At 40.6% G+C, this 17195-nt stretch overlaps 1 long non-coding RNA gene across 1 annotated transcript in view; it reads left to right on the top strand.

Moving 5' to 3' along the window:
- LOC111651280 (uncharacterized) overlaps positions 1–17195 on the top strand; it is a 66879-nt gene that overhangs the window by 24727 nt on the left and 24957 nt on the right. The window contains exon 2 of the long non-coding RNA XR_002760490.2: positions 13335–13387. This is a non-coding gene — a long non-coding RNA (uncharacterized LOC111651280). The remainder of the gene's footprint in view (positions 1–13334; positions 13388–17195) is intronic.

Below are 17195 nucleotides of genomic sequence, written 5' to 3'. Positions count from 1 at the left end.
ACATTCGAAGAATTATTATGCGATAAAGTGCTGTAATTTACTCACCCCTGCAAACCCTCATGTACCCTTAGTTCAGTTCGCAATGTTCTCCAGAGACACCAGTATGAAATGGTATCATTCAGCTGTGGATTATACAGTTCTTTGCATCCCATGAGTGAGATTTTCTGGTCAAGAAAACGTGAGAGCGGCACTGTTCACAGATGAGGAAACGTGCCCTGTGGCTGCAGTACAGTTTGGTCTGTCGAGGCTGCTCTTGCGAGAGAAGCAGGTTTGATTTCCACTTTTATAGTGGATTTTGTAAGATCGCTCTCTGAGCCCGGAGAGAAAGAAACCTTCGCTTTTAAATCCTGCATTGCTTTTCATTAAAAACCAGATGGCTCAGATAGGTGGAATATTCTTTGAGTTTCTGTTGACTATATTCAAGGCATATTACAACACATTGCTTACTGTAAATTTAATATAGTGTGAAACCTTAGTGGTTCTGTGATTGGGGGAAAAAAAGGGCCTGAATGAAAGATTTCCAAGTTAAATACATGACAAGTAAAAATCTCCTGCATATGGATGATTGCATGAGTCTACTTGAAATACATTTAGGTTTAAATTTACCCCTATGTATCACTTCAGCACTAATCTGCTATAGTTCTCTGTTTTGATTGTTTCGCCTGCAGCCTGATTGAATTTTCATCCATTATCTGGAATTTAAGGAGCAATTTAACTTCTCCTCAGCGCCACTCACAGCCCTGAGCAGAGCTTTATAGTAGCACATTAGTAAGTGTTGAAATTAGAGGTAACACACAGTCACTGCTATATGTGACTTATGGACGACTTTCATCACATGCATCAAACTTGGTTTCAGCTGTGATGAGCCATTTGTTGTCTATTCCAAGATGCTGATTGTCACATTAAAGCCAATGAAGTGCAGAATTTGACATTTTTGAGATCGGCTGTCAATCATGAAGAATTAATTTTTCGCTTAGATTATCATTTTTTACTACAAACATAAACTTGTTTCAGTCAGAATCAAGCAGCAGGTTTTCAGGTCCTATCCTAAAATGAGCATCTTCTGTTTTGAATAACCAATTTTAAAAGTGCATGTCTCGGCCAATCCAATTCAGTGAACCGGATCACTCATTAAACCACCAACTCACCGCTGTCTTGGTCAGTTCTCTCTTATAAGAGACCTTTTTATCTCAATGGAACTTCCTGGTAAAATAAAGGAAATAGATCTATTTATACTAATATAGCACTTTATCTAAATAATTTGCAGCAGTAATCTGACCTTGAGAAAAATATCGTTTTCCCACATGTATTTTAAAGAATAGTCCAGGCCTCACAGTTGCATTCGGATTCAAATCAGGCGGCAGTGATTACAGCATGTTCTACAGAACTGCCTGATGTGGTATTAAAGTCAGGTCAAACTTTTCTAATCATCCATTTTGATTCGTTTTTGGATCACTCCATTGTGAAGTACCACTATGATCACTGCACTCGGCCGCCGGCACAGAGCGCAGCGGTGTCATCATTCTCCTAAATGTCCCCGTTAGCACAGTTCCCCCTGCACACGTTGCTGTGTGATATGCCAGCAATTAGTTTCTCTGAATTATGTGTTGTGACAAGAGTCTCTCTGCAGCTAATGCAGGTTGCTAAAAAATAAATGATTACTAATGGGAAAAGGATCACCACTGAATGCACAATTAGGTGAATAGAATAACATCGTACCATTAGATGGTGTAATGGTTATGCAGCTGAGTATTATCACTCCTGTGCCTCAGAGTCCCTCGGTTTGAAGGTAAACGCTGACTTGTGTCCCCTAAAGACAAAAATGGAAATGAAGAGGTTGTCCTGATTCAAAGTCACTGACGTCTCTCTGATGTTTATCTCTGTAAAAGAGACTATTCAGAAGACTGGGAAAATGATTTTCACAGTAAAAGTGTTACATGCTTGAAAATCATAGTAGAAATTATTGAAAAGAATCTCACAAAGAGTCGTCTGTATGTCAGAAAATGACATCTGAGAGTGATATAACTACACCTACCAAATTAAAACATGTCCCCCTCATTAACTGTCTTAACCTTCATGTCTTAAATTAAGACCAATGTTTTAGTGAAACGCTTCTTCACATAATTCAACATGTGCACAAACGGAAGGTTCATTTTACTGAATTCTTCTTTTTAGAAATCAATTCATTACATGAACTCAATCAATATTCAATATTGCTTTTTATTATGATACTAACTGAAGACAATAGACAATATCACCACAGTCCACTCATTCATCACCACCTCTAAGAGATACCAATATGTCCAGGTTATTTTTGAAGATCTTTGTAGAATAAGCGACGACTCTTTTCACAGCGTCTTTGTTTTATTCTAAGGCAAGATAAATAAGGCATGCACGTGTGCATGACAACCGAGCTCTCGATTTGAACCGTTTTCAGGAAGAATGGAGCGTTGTTTTAATGAGATATAGGGTCACTGACACTTCTGTTCCCGTCTGTACATTTGTACAGGTGTTTACTGCCGTCAACCAGCCTTTTGCACTGTGCATGAAATTTCAGCAGAAATGTGGCCAGGGGTGCAGCATTATGTAAATTCTAAATTTGAGTAGCAGGCACCTTTTTAACACAAATACACCCCATATGTCCTGAGGTCTGCCTAGTGCTCATCTCTGTCCCATAATATTCGGCTCTCAAGGCCCCCATGGAGACCAGGTACGAGATCCACACCACTGTGTGTTTGGGTTTTCATTTCTGTGTGTGTGCTTCTGTGTGAGTTTATGCTTTTGATATATACAGTATAAATATCTTACTGTACATACATGTACTATGTATAGAGATTGGACAAAATAACAGAAACACCTGAAAAGTGATGTAATCCAATGTAACAGCATGACAGAGCTTCCTATAAATGACCATATAGGTCAATTTACTCCCCTCTAACACAGTTTAAAAAAAGAACTGAGAGCATTATGGGCTTTGGTGAATGTGTGTGTGGTGTCTATGTGTTAAACAGTGTTTGGTAAGTCACTTGAAACGTGCTACTTGCTATTTGTTATATTACCTCAATAATTACACAACATCAGAAGCAATTAGTTTCATTACTCGTTATATTAATTTGTTACTCTCCAACGACTGTAAAGCTCCTGAACGTATCGGCGTCTTTATTTAACACTTACAAACATATAGTGGTAGTTTAACAAGCAGCCAGCCTTCAGTCTGGAGTTATTCATTAAACACCAACAGTTTGATTAGTGTACAACTCTCCACGATTAGTGTCCGCACACTGTCCATCACACAACCCTGCAACTCTGAACAAACCCAGGTGAATCCTGATTGTAAGCTTATCCAAACGCCTGTCACCAGACACAAAGCTGACGTTGATGTCGGACGATTCTGCAGCTCTCTTAATATTCAGTACCAATATCAGCTGCCTGACAAGCAGCTACAGTGGCCAGCTAAGAAAACACAACATGTAAATAAATAAATTCGACAACTCTGGGGTTGCCTGTCGACATATTCCTCCTTTTTCACCTGAGGCGAAGCGTGTCCCGACCCTTTAGCTCCAGTAGCATATTGCTGGATCAGTCTGTCAACTGAAGGGTCTGAGATTAAATGAATACACGTGTGTTTATGATCAAGCTGAGGGAGTGTCACTGTGATTAGTTACTGTAACATTACTTTCCAACACTGATGCATCTGACAGTCTCTCTTTTCTCAATCACTGTCCTTCCCGCCACTCGTACATCTCTCTCTGTCTTGTCCTCCCTCTCTGCCCTGAGACGTCCTCCTCCCTCTCTCCTCTGCAGCCTCTCATCTCCAGTGGCTCTCATCTCTCATTGTGTTTCAAGTGTCTGGTTAAACAGTGTAGTTTTTATCTCCTCCAGGGCTGATAATGCCTGTAATTGGAGGTTAAATATCCACATTTCACAAAATCTAAAACACACAATGTGTTGTCTCTTTGTCCTTGTAGTTCTGTGACCTGAGGGAGGAGTTCTCTCTCTCTCTCTCTCCCTCACACACACTTTACACACACTTTCGAAGGAGAAGTCAGTTAAGTGCCCCAGTTTTGAAGCTGAGACCAAGAATCCGATGCCCTGATAGCTTCTGATCACCAGCTGTCTCCATCATCTGAGTGCTGACACACTCCTATATGCCCCCAGACGCCACTAACACCGGACTGGAGTGTGACTGAGAGCAACAGCACAATACACTTCAACCGACTCTGCACTCAGACGCCTTTTCTGTTTTTCACTGATCTCCTCTTCTCCAGCTTGACCCTCCCTTCCTCTTGTCCTCTCCTCTCCTTCCGTGTCCTGTCCTTTTCCCTTTTTTATTTTTTTATTTTTTGTTAGCATAACTGCTCATCCACCCACAACTCAAGACCTATCAGAGGCACTTGTATGTCTTGTCTCCTGCAGAGAGCTAAACAAAGAGAGGTGGTGGAGTGCAGGTGGTTTGATTGAAGTGGGCCCTCGTTCTTCTTACCTTACGGTCTCTACAGTGGTAAAGAGCAGACGAGAGATGGATGAGGGAAGGTTAAAAAGGAGACTGGGGGGAGGAGGAGAGTGGGAGGGTGACAAAAGGAGCAGTAACTGTGACCAAGAAGGGGGGGGGGGTCTTTCAGTGCAGCGTACTGATGAGTTGAAGAAGTGATTGGATTGAGGAAACGTATACTCATAATGTCGGATACAGGGTGTGAGGGTTTGGTTATGTTAGGATACCAGGCGGAGCTTTCTTTCTCATGGCATGAAGAGTTGTTCGCTGCACATCCACCACAAACCCAAGCAACTGAAAACAACCCACCTCTACTCCGAATGTGACCAGCTCATGCCACGTCTACAATCAGTGTCAGTTTCTTTCAATCTCGAACACCCTTTCTATCCTTAACTTGGTGGTTTCTGTTGCCTAAATCAGGCAGCGTTGGAAGATTTAAAAACAGTTCTGCAAGTTGTTTTGTGATGGTCATCAAGGTCATTTTGAAGAACTTGTTAAAACCTTGTAATTCAGTCAGGAAAGAACAAAAAAGGGATCACAACTTATTGCTGGTTAGACTGGTTATGAGGCGTCTCCAGATACTGCAGGTGTATGAAGGAAGACTAACCGACAGTTTTTGGGCTGGTAGGACTTGCACATTAGAGTTTTTCTCTGGCTGAGCCGGCCAACTCTCCACACACACGACTGGATAAAAATAATTTACTGATACAGCGCTGTGAGAGTTTTTTAATTTTTGTTGGATGTAATGGCTCAAATTGTGAAAATGCAGTTTTACATTCCAGAGTAATCTCTGAGTGTGTGTGTGTGGTACTTTTATGGGAGATGAAAGCATTGGTCGTTTGATTAAACACTTCAAATAACTTATTTTTAAACGTGTCCTCATAAGGATCTCTTGTGGCTGTGTGAGGGTGGATGGTTGGGTCAATTATCAAACAAGCTTACTGGGCACAGGCCCAGGAGCCTGAGAGGTCAGTGGGCCCCTGAGCCAGAGCCAGGGACAGAGTGGGGAAAAAAGAAATCGGGATCTTGGGACTTTTGACTTTGGACTGGCTCAGCAAAACCAATCACATAGAGCTCATGTCACACACGTGATAATCATGCAGTAAAAAGGTTAAAGAGGTTAAAGTAAATGTGTGATTTGTAGAACAATATATAACACCTGCACATAAATTATGTGTATATAAGTTTGTTATTTACTCTTTACAAATTCATTTATTATTACAGAAACACCTTTTCATATCACGGTCCATGACTACAACAACAAAGGAGCTCCATTCTCAAAAATGACCATATAACTGTTTAACTACAGGTCAGTACAGAGAGAGAGAGGGATGAGAGTTCAGACTGGACAGTGCAGCAGTAAACACAGCAGCAGACATTTGAATTTTAGTGGCTTTCTCCTCCTCTGGATCTTTCTGTAGTACAATCCTGTAGGTCTGAGCTGATCACACAGACTTTGAGGACTTATGCTGTGAAATTTGACTAGTGTTTATACTGGACTTACTGGGGGCTGTACTGGGAGCTGTGCTCTGCTGCTCTGGTCCTCCTGTCTGTTGTCTGCAGAGTTACTGCTGCTGCATGCACAACTATTTCAATTCTTTTCTCTGAGCTTTTCAGCCAGACCTTTATTTTTTAGCTTTTTTTTTTGTTTTTTACTTTGTTATTCATTTAAAATGAGAAACAGTCCACTGCTGGCTGCCTCTGTGTTTTAAACTATGATAAAGACGCCAACACATGAGCGGTAAATGTGTGGGTGGAGCTGCTGGATCGAAGAGAACGTAGTTAGCTGGAGAGGGAGGCAGACATGAGGGAGATTATGGCCACAGAGAACCACAGCCACCTCTATCTCTCTCCCTCGTGCTCGATCTCTCTCACTTTCTCTGTCTCTCTCTGATCTCTCATTTCTCTCACATTGAGCCACAGGCCCAATTTGTGTAGCAGCCCATCGGGAAAAATCCTGGTCCTCCCAGTGGCCACACTGGCATTGGCCAGAGCCTTTGTGTGAAGTGAGTGATGTTAATATTTTGTGTTTGAAAGCCATAAAGCTCATATAAAACCACCATAAAGAAACACAAAACAACCATGAAGCAGTGAAAAATTTACATAAAGCGACAAAGACAACTGCAAATGACACCGTGGCTTGTGTAGTCTGTGTAGGAGTGGTGGAGGGGCCTTTTACCTGTCTGTCTCCTGGGGCCTATTTCCTGTTAATCCACCCATTAGTCAGGTCAACAATGTATGTGGCATCCCATCTTCCACCTACAGTTCAGTTTTCTTGCTTTTAATCTTTACCATGGTTTTTTTCTAACCTTAAATAAATAGTTTTAGTGGCCTAACCCTGATCAGACCTTATGTCAGATGAGTAAATGCTCATATGAATCACTCTTGTAACGGTTATTTGAATTGGTTTTGAAAGGTACCGACAATATCGTCCTGTAACAATGGCGGAAGACCTATTTTTAATATTAGAGGACTTGATGTTTTACATGTGTTTCTTTTGAAATGGTTGGGAAAGTATTTTTGGGCCCAAACACAACAGGATGGTGGTGAAGAGGCAGCAGGTGGAAGATGGAGCCTCATTTTTCGAAACTCTCGCTAAAATCAGCAGATCATGGTGGTAACTGGGGAGGTAGAGAGATGTGCAAAAGACAGAGTGACAGAATCCCAAATAAATATTTCAAGCTGGTTAATGCGGAAGGAAAGCTAATTGATCAGATATGACCGAGGGTGGAAATAGAAGAGGCCGGAAATGTATCAGTGAAAACCAGCAGCTGAAGACAGCAGAAACTCACAAAGAGGAACCATAAGAAATGATTCAACTCCTGAAATCAAAATCATTAAAAGGATGATTTCAAATGATCCTTGAATTGCTGTCATTATATAAACAGTGATTTAAAACAGCGTAGAAGTGAGTGTGTGCAGTGTGTCTGTAATCTGTTTACCAAATGCACAAACACGTGTGTGGGCAGGCACACACTTACACACACACACACACACACACACACACACACACACACACACACACACACACACACACAGTAGAAAATGCAGAGTTGGCAGGGTGGACTAATTTATGCTTGAGTGCGGTTCAATTAAGGCAGATGTAAAGAACAGTTCCCCAGTCTCAGCTTGTGCTACCCTGCTAAACGCAATGCAGAGCACACACATCCCCTCTCTCTCTCTGTCTCTCTCTCTCTCTGTCCCTATCACACACACACACACACACACACAGACACACACACATATGCATATACACAATACAGAGGGTGTTAGAAAAATTAATTGACTTACTCGATGAAGCTGGAATTGTTTATTGAGCCATAGGATGTGTACAAATGCCATGGCAACACAGAAGAGACTGGATACCAGAGCGCTGGAATTCAGCTGAAAGACTTCGTGACTGAACTAGATTTGTGGCTTCAGTCAGAAAATGCTGGTGTGAAGCTTCGGCACAAAACAGAAAAAAAAAAAAGAGAGAGGAAGTGTTTGTTTTTCATCTGCTGTGTATGAAAAGCACTAAACATCCTCATTGACTGAAGAGAGGAGAACACTGAGGTCAGCGGCAGCAACATCACACGGACCAAACTCAAATACTAGATACTAGTTGGAGGTTGTGTCACCTTGTTACTATTGACTGTACTGGTTGGTTTTTCTGTGCTGGTCACATGTTAGTGACGCCATTCCTTTAAAGGTCCCCATATTATATTCCATGTATATTTTGATTAGAAAGCAGCTCTAGGTTCTATATTAATACTGTGAGAGTATCAAAGTGCTCTGTCCACAGAGAAATGCACACAGCCTATATTCAGAAATATATTCAGTCTTAAAACGAACTGCCAGGACTTCTGTAACTTTGTGATGTCACAACAAAGCAGTCACCGCCCTCAGCCACGCCTCAAGCCCCGCCCACCTGGACCCACCATCCAACCTAGCAGGATTTGGTTTCTCTGAGTGTTTACCTTAAATCTGCTTTATTTTTTTATTTGATCATCACTCAGAAAACAGTCAGCCAATCAGAAGAGAGGGTCAGAGCCTCCTCTCTTCTGATTGGCTCACGACGTGTTGTTACTAAAGCTCCACAGAGAAGCCAGAGACAGGAGATGTAAAACTACACTGAGATGGTTTTTGGTTCTTAAAACCACAAATATATCTTCTTATGGATCAAAACTTCGAACAAAAAACAGGGAAGGTGTAAAATATTTGACCTTTTAAGAAAGTTAATCTGGAGCTGTCATAACTTCTCTCTTGTCGATGCCAAAGTGCCACTGGAGGTTCAGTCGAGTTGAACTTTGGAATCAGATCAGTGTGCGCCGCTGCAGCTGCACACTCCATTAAAGAATAAAGCCGTTCCATGTACAATATCACACTTAATGTTTGATGCATTTGGCTGTAACAACCTGCATTTGATCTGCACATGACTGAGAGGTGAATTAGTGCGTTCGTGTGTAGAATTAGCAAATACGTTTTTTTCTGTGACGATAAACTTTTAATAACAAAAGAATTCAATAGTGAATAGAGGACTGATTTATTAGTATTGCAGAGAAAAACCTTCCAATTAAAAAAAAAAAAATACTGTGCACACAAAATAGCCTGAGCATCAAGGACAAATGTGAACTGGAACCCAAGTATTATGGTAGAAGATAATATATGGGGAGAGCCTGTGTGCTAATTATCACAATTATGGAAGGAATTTGACTGGGAATTAATAATCAGGTATTTTAACACACCTCTTTGCATTTCTTCATGTGTGAAAGAACCTTTTGTGGAATTATATTGGAGAAACTGTGAAATTAGGGGATCAAACGCATGTCTCTGAGGACTGCCCAATAATTCAAGGCTTCTGGAAAAGAGTTAAAGAAGTAATTGACAGCATCTTAGAAGTGGATGTCCCTCTGGGTCCATTGTTTTTTTTTATATTAGGAGCTGAATCTTAAAGGATGTATGAAGCAGATCAGAGGTATATAATGAGGATACACAACAACATTGTGTTGTTAAAACAGACTGTCACTGAAAATGTTGTTCCTCTAAACTGAAACTGTTATGCTGCAAATACCTCCCTCTACCTATTTATTTTAATTATTATTATTTTTATTTATTTTATTTTATTTTTTAAGGTATGGGGTCCTGTGTCAGGCAATGCACTGTTCTGTAAAATAATGTAAAGTTTAAAAAAAAAAAAGCAAAGTAGGAATCAATAATGGAGCAATGGATGTTTAGTCTTTTCTTATAGCAGCTGATTGTATGCAAACAGCCCATCCTCTTCCTCTTCTTCTCCTTTTTTCCTCTCTCCCTTTAACATAAATAAGTGACACAGTTAGAGTATGAACACTTCCCTCCTTCAGCCACTTATTCTTTTCATCCATCTCTATCCGCAGACTCGTATGTCCTTGTTATTGTACAGTTTTAGTTTTTCTAGGTCTTACTTAATTCCCTGCCTCTCGCTCTCGTTTTCTGTCTATCTCTTTCACCGCTCCCTCCCACATCTTATTGCTCAGAGCAAACAATTACTTGGCTTGTTTGAGATACTCTGGACTAAAATAAATCTGAATAAATGTAGGGATCTCAGTCGCTAAAGAAATGTAATGCGGGTAAGGGAGGAATGGATGAGGAGAGGCAATAAGAGGTATACAAAGAGGATGTCACTGCAGCTGAGTGTCAGAATAGCCCTCCCTGTCATTTTTCTCCCTCACACACAAACATACAAACACAGAATTATATATATGTCCACATATTTCCAAAAAAGAGCTTCAGTTAAAGAGAATTTCATCCCTACAGGCAGGAAATAGTTTTTTTTCCCTCCTGAATTGCTAAAGAAAACATACAATCTTGTCAGACCTGAGGGCTTTTTATTGTTTCTGGGTTAAAAAAAAAAAAAAAATCCCATTCCTTGCTTTGCCTTTCTGTTTTATTTTTTTCTGCGTATTCATATGTTTGCTTTACTGTAAATTATTTGTGGATCCCCTCCAATCATCCGCACTGGTCCATCATTTACGGTGACCTCCATTTGAGGCTGTTTTCCCAACTGCAGCTCTAAGATCTTGGAAGAGAATTAAAGAAGCAGGGAGGATTTAAATTGCAAATAACACTCTGCAGGACTCTTGAGGACGCACATGCATGATTAACTTAAAACATTTATGGAATTTCTGACTTTTATTTTACACTGTACAGTAGCATGAAAGAGAGTCAGGGATGGAGAAAGAGCGAGGGGAGGGATGATGGTGATGAATTGGATTAAAACCTACAGTATGACACTTTTATCACTCTGAGCCAGGAGAAGTTTTACTGTTAACAGCATTTCATCCTCTCAAAAAGCCTCCATTCATTACGATCTGACTGTACAACTCACAATAAAATGACACAAAAACATACATATTTTCTTTGTTTTTGACGTCTCTTTTAAAGATCCTATATTTTACACTTTTCTGTTTTTTTATTTGAAGTTTTGATCCATAAGAAGATATATTTGTGGTTTTAAGAACCAAAAACCATCTGAATGTAGTTTTACATCTCCTCTCTCAGTCTTCTCTCTGGGGCTCTAGCAACAACAGGTCAGTGAGCCAATCAGAGGAGAGGAGGCTCTGAGCCACTCTTCTCATTGGCTGACTTTTTTCTGAGTGATCAAATAAGAATATAGCAGATTTCATGTAAGCACCCACAGAAATCAAATCCTGCATGGCTGCTGGGTCCAGATAGGCCATGTTTTGGGGGTATATGACTGAGGGTGGTGACTGCTTTGTTGTGACATCACAAAGTTACAGAAGTCCTGACGGCTGGTTTTAAGGCCAGTTTCTGAATACAGGTGTTTTTCATTTCTCTGTGGACTGAGCACTTTGATACTTTCGCAGTATTAATATAGAACCTAGATCTGCTTTATAATCAAAAACAACATGGAAATCTCACTTTATACAATATTTGTCCTTTAGATGATGATATATCTGCCATACAAGATCTCTCTACAGATATGGACTTATGCTGCATTTCTCCAATTCCAATGTGTTTGTGTATGTGTGTGCATGTGTGTGATTTTGTGCCGATAATAGAATCTTAATTGGTTGATTAGGGAGGATTAAGGTCATTGATTGGATAGAGCTCAGGGCTCACCTGCTGTTCCCTACATCTAATTGGTTGGCTAAATAACATTTCAGTGAAAGGCTGGGAGCGGCACCAGGCGAGTGTTCACACACTCGCATGCACACACACACAGAAATACACATACACACACACACACACACACACACAGCTGAGAGGGAAGGACGGAAACAGATAAGAAGAGGAGTGGGGGATGCGGGACGGAGGAAGAACGATAGAAGGAGAGAACATCCTTTTACACCCGAGTGTCTCTGCCTTTCTGGATGACCAAAATATGGTCTGTCAATCACAAAGCAGGGTAAAAAATGTGCTTGTGAATGAGTGAGTGAGTGAGTGAGGAATAGACCACTAGTAACCTGTGTCAGCACACACACTCACACAAACCAACTCTCTCACACACACACACACACACACACACACACACACAGAGTCACACAGGGCGCTGTGTGTGACGTGTGATGGCAGCAGCGACAGTGACAGGCTGTGGAAGATGAGACTAATAACCGATTGACATTGGTGTCCTTGCAGCTGTTTCAATGTTTGTACATGTAGATATGGATTTCGTGTGTGTGTGTGTGTGTGTGTGTGTGTGTGTGTGTGTGTTTGTTAAACATAGTGTGTGTATGCCTGTGTGTGATTGAAATGTTAATTTGACACAGTTAATAGGGAAAGAGTACATATCTGTGCAAATGTGCTTTTTTAGCGGTAAGCATGCTGCATGCTGCAGGCTGTTGGAGGATTATTGAGGTGTCTGCTTGGCAACTACAGCCTGGATCATTATTATGGGAGACCTTAATGACGGTGAATTATCATTACTGCAGAAAATGCTCCCCTGCACGGTGGGAAGGAGGCACATAAACAACATATTCACACACAGGGGATTGTAAATCCCACTTTAGATATTTCTAAAGTGCTGTGTGTAGTCATGAACCTGCAGGGGCAAATATGTTGTAGCAGTCACTTTGTAACACAAAGTCTAAAACAGTGTGACCTATGTACTGTAAACACTGAGTAATGACAGCAACTCATCGCTGGTTGTAGAGAACATCAGGTGAAGAAATAACCAATATATTTGCTCTTTCTGAAAAACTGAAACTAAATTTTGGTCTTAAATACTTACTTAAATCAACGTGACCTAATTCTATTGTAACATTTTTAAGAAATTGAACAAAAATCAACAAATCACAGACAATATGAATCTCTTACCACTTGGTTAAGGTTAGAGAAACTTCGTGGTCTGGTTTAACATAGAGAAAGTTCAGTGATTCTAACCCAACATGTGGATTTACAACTAACCAAAACTACAGTCTTTCCCTCCCCTTTACCAAAGCAGTTTTATTGCCTAATGCTGACCACAGACGGGACTGTGAATCCAAACCCACTGCCTGCTGTGACAGTTGTGCACTTTAAACACCCGCTGTCCACCCAAACCACCTCCTGGCAAATCTGCTGCTGTTAATAAATGTAGTGCTTCATTAATTCCGAAAAAATCCCCCCAAAAAAACATAGCCTCTGAACATGATCCAGCCAGTGATGAAGTCGCCACCACAGTGTAAATGGAGAAACAGTTGAGTAGTATATGAACATAATTTCTAGAGGGGAGAGTTACCTCTTTAAATACTGGTACTACGATTAACATACTTCACAAATTACATGTCCAGAATCTCAGAACATGTAATAATGTTATTACATATTCAGTCACGTAACAACATGATAACGTCACTGAATGTTCTTCTTCTCTTCTCTTATTTAGATTCATTTGGCCTGAGCAGCTGACGTGGATGACCTGTGTGCCTGGTGTCAGATGTGAGTTACCTCTTTATGATCTAAACTGATGATGCACTTTCTCTCTCATTTACACACACACACACACACACGCGCACGCACACACACACACACACACACATTTTTATTCGCACACAATTACATATGCACACTACAAGGCCTTGACCTTTTGGCCAATGGTAGTGTGATACTAAGTAGGGTGAGAGCACAAACCTGACTCAGCTCTTTAACAGTAGCTATTTAGAGACACACACACACACACACACACACACACACATGCACACACACATAGGAGCCAGTAGAATACTAGGCTCTTCTTCCTCATATTTGCCATATTGTTCAGAAGAAAGTACCTAAAACCAGATGGAGCGCACTCTCTCTCTCTATCCCACACACATACACACACACACACACACACACACACACACACACACACACACACACACACACACACATGCACAGATGCATACACATACACACACATGCACAGATGCATACACACACCCAGTCTCTTACAAATTGGGTATGCATATTTATAAGATGAATCACTGAATTATTGAAAGGTTTGAAATGGAGCCAATGAAGGTTCAGCAGTGTGTGTGTGTGTGTGTGTGTGTGTGTGTGTGTGTGTGTGTGTGTGTGTGTGTGGTGTGTGTGTGCGCGCATGCTCACTTACCGTATATATCTGTGAAAATGTGTGTGTAAAGCAAATGAGCCAAAAATCACGACACACATACCTCTGCAGGTATCGATGGCTTGATGTGCATAGACACACATGCATAAACACACCCGTACATTACAGAGCTGCTCTTATACTCACACACAGCATCAAGTCCTTCTACTGTATGGGAACCTTCTCAATAATTCAGTAGTTCATTGTTTTTAAACACTTCAGTTGAAGTTTTTAACAAGTTACATTTTTCATATACTCAGAGGCTGTGTTCATGAAGTTCACGCTCGGTCATAGCGTTGTTTTCCAAATAGAAATCCTTCTCACCCTCCTGGACTAGTGAGCAAAGATAATAATAATTGTGCTTTTAAACCGTTACATTGTAAAGGTACAAAACTCTCTGAGACTGCTGTAAAATCTTTGATTGGCCTCAAGGACTCCAATCTGTGCCTTGGGCTTAGTAAATGCAGATGTGGTACGTCTTTCCCACGTTCATACATACAGAGTCAAATTGACAGTCTTCTCACACAAGCCTTAAGCTTGTTTGAAGTAGTTTTACGTAGCTGAGTGGAGTAGGAAACAACCGTGCTTCCTTTTCCCGGGGGGAATCAAAACAAGCGTGATTGGTTGTCTCCAGGTTGTAGCTCCTGCATGTCAGATGAGTTTTCAACGATTCATCTGAATTACAAAATACATTGTTTGTATCTGCTCTTTGGAAAGGGCGGGTTCACTTCTAACATCAGAGTTAGTGAAAGAGCGTGCTTAAGGTTTGGGGATGATTGTGGTTTCTATTTTTATAAATGGCAACACTGGATAAGCATTTGATGGGCTGCTAAAGGTCACTTATAATAGTGCTTATAGGGCATATGTGTATGTGTGTGCTTGCATGTGTTAGCGACTAACAGAGTGAACAGGGTACTGCAGAACAAAGCGCTGTGTGACACTGTATGAACCTGTTGCTGAGTTTGAAGGATTGTCAGACACCAGAACACAACAGCAGTTTACTATTATGGAGATTTACAACTCTGGAAAGTTATCATGGCAACAATAACTTCATCCGATTTTATCTGAGCTTCGATTATTGCGAATTAAATAGTAGAAGTCTGTTGTTCACGTTACATAGTAACCTATCAGGAATATACTTGCACATATTGGATTGGCCAATGTGATTGCGGGAAAACAACACATTGCTTTGGAGCAAGAGTTGAGTCAGGTATGATTTTTTTTGCTGGATAACGCTGCACCCCATCAAACTGAATGAAATGAATGTTTTTTTCCTTTTAGACTCATTAGGAGGTATAAATGGTCACATGACTTGACCAGCCGTCCCAGACCAGCCGTCCTATTCTTAGAGCTTTAATGAATACAACCCAGTTTGACATCTTCTTATGAATCATCCAGCTCTCAGACTCTTTTCACTATTAAAACCCTGTGATAGTCACTCTGTGTTAACTCGAGAGCATACAAAAATACCAGTTACTCATTTAAAAGCTCATGACAACAAACCACATCAATCCAATTTACATTTTCAGATGACAGACAAATTTCTGCTTCTGAAGACTGCTAGCTGCACAGTTGTGTACACTCGCAGTTATGAGACAGTACAGCTTGTACATTTTGACGAAAAATGATCTGAATTCAGAGTCATTAGTAGAGTATGTGGGCCGCTCAAAAAATCCACATACTGTATATTCTCTAGCCCGGAGCTCAAATTAAAGGCCTCTTTACTCTTGTAATCACACTCAAAAGACCTGCATAGATCACAGCCATATTTCAGCCATATTTCATCCTGATCTCACTCACTGTCCTCTATTGTCTGTGCAACGTATCATCTGTCCCCTGAGAAAGCCCACTGTTAGTTTGTCCAAAAAAAGAACAGACTTGGAGCACTTACATACAAGGTAAATGGAGCATTGATGCAGAGTAAAATGGGATTTTGTGCCGTACTCAGTTGCCATGACATCTGTAGCATCAAGCGACTGAACGAAACACTAACAATTATAAAGCTACATTTGCTTTATAATCCTGTGGTTAAACAAAGGAATTTTGGTCTATTTTCCACTACTGTGTGCATCTAAGTCAGGTCTACAGAAATGAACATTTCCTAAGAGGAAAAATTATTATTGCATGCTGATCAATTTCAAGTAACTACAACAACAGTCACATTAGGAAAGAGCTGATGTTTAGTAGACTGTGTCTAGTCAGGCCAGCACGGTGCAGGATATGTGTGAAACTGTGAAGGTCTAGAAATAGTTTGCTGCTGAGTCATACAACTTTGGGTTGTGCACAAACATACTGTTTGCTCAAGTTGAAATATTTTCAATGTAGTAGATGCTTCTTCGCCCAAATCATGCTGCCGAGAGTGAAGTCATTTTCACTGGAATCTAGGGCGCTGAAGTTGTATTCTGTGCCAAAGTTTTCAGGTGTGGTTTTACTTGTAGAACGTGCTGATTGATGTTCCTCTGTATAAACTATAATAAACTAGGACTGGTGACCAATGACTGTACTGCTGTACTAAACATAACTGCATTGATGTAACTGTCACCCCTAACTTTTAGGGTGCTGTTTGTAGAGTAAAACATACAAACCTTGAACAAAATCAATAAATAAAGAAAAATAATTAGTTGAATGCAACTGTCAAAAGATAAATCTTGAGTTTAGACTCAGACTCAGCAATGTTTCTAGTTTCAGACTTTATGGCATTTTGTTCCAAATTAAGGCAGCATAGTGGCTAAAGGCAGCTTTGCCATATTTAGTTTTAACCCTGGGAACAGCCAGTAGTCCTGAACCAGCCAAACTGAGCAGTCTGCAAGGTTCATACTGGTTCAACAGCTCAGATAAGTATTCCATACCTAAGCGGTTCAGTAATAGTGGGATTTTAAAGTTAATTCTTTCAGAGTCTGGTAACCAATGAAGTGATCTGAGAACTGGAGTTATGTGTTGAGCTTTTTTTTGGTTCTTGTTACAATCCAGCCTGCTAGAGATAAATGCATGTACAAGTTGGGGCGGGCGATCAGGCAAAAAGATCGCATGACTGCCGTCGCTTGCTGCAGTTAGCAGGCTAGCTGTTTAACAATTAACAATATGTAAATGAGGCGTATTTTAATGACGTGATCCCCTATGATTCATCTGAAAAGTAGATCATATCCCAAAGTAAGA

Source organism: Seriola lalandi, unplaced genomic scaffold, assembly GCF_002814215.2.
Source record: "Seriola lalandi dorsalis isolate HSWRI2012SDOR001 ecotype SW California unplaced genomic scaffold, Sedor1 jcf7180002053559, whole genome shotgun sequence".
Lineage (NCBI taxonomy): Eukaryota > Metazoa > Chordata > Actinopteri > Carangiformes > Carangidae > Seriola > Seriola lalandi.
The sequence above is the reverse complement of the archived record's forward strand: the minus strand, read 5'-3'. Positions and strand labels throughout refer to the sequence as shown.